This window comes from Eimeria mitis, genomic scaffold (assembly GCF_000499745.2).
Source record: "Eimeria mitis Houghton genomic scaffold, Emh_scaff2419, whole genome shotgun sequence".
Taxonomy (NCBI): domain Eukaryota; phylum Apicomplexa; class Conoidasida; order Eucoccidiorida; family Eimeriidae; genus Eimeria; species Eimeria mitis.
In genome coordinates this window covers 1,860-2,266 of record NW_013570757.1, presented here as the reverse complement: position 1 = coordinate 2,266, position 407 = coordinate 1,860, and the positions used below count along the sequence as shown (strand labels likewise).

The 407-nt window shown below is 17.2% G+C and overlaps 1 protein-coding gene across 1 annotated transcript in view; it reads left to right on the top strand.

The window, feature by feature from the left end:
- The window catches only part of EMH_0053550 (HEC/Ndc80p family protein, putative), a gene marked incomplete at both ends in the record, with an annotated part of 6,602 nt that overhangs the window by 5,500 nt on the left and 695 nt on the right, over positions 1–407 (top strand). The window lies entirely within an intron of this gene.

Genomic DNA, 407 nt, shown 5'->3' with positions numbered 1-407 from the left:
GATTCGCCACGATGTATCCCGTCTTCGTGATGGTCTTTCTCATCGCTCTAAGGTATTTTATTTTTATTTTATTTTATTTTATTTTATTTTATTTTATTTTATTTTATTTATTTATTTTTGTTTTATTTTATTTTATTTATTTGTTTTTGTTTTATTTTATTTGTTTGTTTTTAATTTACTCGTTTTATTTTACTTCGTTTTCTGTTTTGTTGATTTGGTTTTATTTATTTTTGTATTTGTTTCTGTTTTCTATGCTTATTGTCTCTAGCTTTATTATTATTATTTTTGTTGTTGTTTTTTTGTTTTATTTTTATTTTTATTTTTATTTTTTATTTTTATTTTTATTTTTATTATTCGTATTGTTGTTTCTATTATCATTTCTATTGTAATTACAACTAATAAAATTA